Raw genomic sequence first — 1,700 nt, forward strand, 5'->3', positions numbered from 1 at the left:
CGCTTAGCCAACTTATCATTCCTTTATCGCAGGGCATTGTTGCCGCTCATTCGAGGTATCGCTAGGACCAAGGCTAAGCTCGAGGAGATGGAGGCTGAGCGCCAGGCCGCCCTCCAGGAAGCTCAGGCGGCGAAAGATGTGATGGCGGCTTCGAAGGTCGAGCTAGAGAGGAGCCGCTCCGAGAACCGAGAACTTAAAACCTCCCTTGCCACTTCGCGAGCAGATCTTGAGGCAGTGAAGACTGAGGCCCAGACTGCCCTGGAGGCCGTCTTGGAAGCCGAGCGGGCCATCTCGGAGCAGTCCATGCAGGACCTGTTCTATCACTGTTGGGCCCATAACCCGGATGCGGACTTTTCTTTCATGCCGCCGGACCTCTGGGCCTTTTCGCTGCCGAAGCTCCAAGCCCGACTAAACAAAGAGGTACCTCCCTCGGAGACTGGAGAGGCCTCCATCGTGGCGGAGCAAGGCGAGACCGCGACCTCCAAAGGGCCAACTGATGGGGCTTAGGACACTTCTCTTTGAGCATTTTGAACTATTTTATTTTGTCTTTGTAATTTTTTCATGAGGTGTTTCCACCTCGAGACGATTTGCCTTGCAATTTCAACTTATATATTTTTTCATGCCTTTGGCTACGCTTCATCTCCTTATTTTTATAAAGTTAGTTCGGGTTAACCGTTATTTATATCCCGAGCTCTTTAAAGAAGAACCACGGTCAATACATTTTAGTTATCTTCTAAGTTTTATGACCTGGTTAAAACCAGGAACTTATTTTGAAAACTTAGTTCGGGTTAACCGTTATTTATATCCCGCGCTCTTTAAACAAGAACCACGGTCAATACATTTTAGTTATCTTCTAAGTTTTATGACCTGGTTAAAACCAGGAACTTATTTTGAAAACTTAGTCCGCGTCAACTTTTATTCATATCCCGAGCTCTTTAAAGAAGAACCACGATCAATAAATTTTAGTTAACTTCTAAGTTTTATGACCTGGTTAAAACCAGGAACTTATTTTGAAAACTTAGTCCGCGTCAACTTTTATCCATATCCCGAGCTCTTTAAAGAAGAACCACGGTCAATAAATTTTAGTTAACTTCTAAGTTTTATGACCTGGTTAAAACCAGGAACTTATTTTGAAAACTTAGTCCGCGTCAACTTTTATCCATATCCCGAGCACTTTAAAGAAGAACCACGGTCAATAAATTTTAGTTAACTTCTAAGTTTTATGACCTGGTTAAAACCAGGAACTTATTTTGAAAACTTAGTTCGCGTCAACTTTTATCCATATCCCGAGCTCTTTAAAGAAGAACCACGGTCAATAAATTTTAGTTAACTTCTAAGTTTTATGACCTGGTTAAAACCAGGAACTTATTTTGAAAACTTAGTTCGCGTCAACTTTTATCCATATCCCGAGCTCTTTAAAGAAGAACCACGGTCAATAAATTTTAGTTAACTTCTAAGTTTTATGACCTGGTTAAAACCAGGATAGGACTTAGTTCGTGTTAACCCTTATCCATAGATAAGAATCAACATCCAAGTCGTTAAGGAGACCTGGTTATATCCAGGTACCATATGCCCACCAAGTAACTGGGAAAGGGTCTTTCGTGGTTACTTTAAAATCACACATGCAAATAAAGAGAAACATTTGATTTTTATTTATACATAGAAAGTGGCCTTCCAGGCCTTACAAGTGGATCATTGAT

The sequence above is a fragment of the Humulus lupulus genome, chromosome 4 (genome assembly GCF_963169125.1).
Source record: "Humulus lupulus chromosome 4, drHumLupu1.1, whole genome shotgun sequence".
Taxonomy (NCBI): Eukaryota; Viridiplantae; Streptophyta; class Magnoliopsida; order Rosales; family Cannabaceae; genus Humulus; species Humulus lupulus.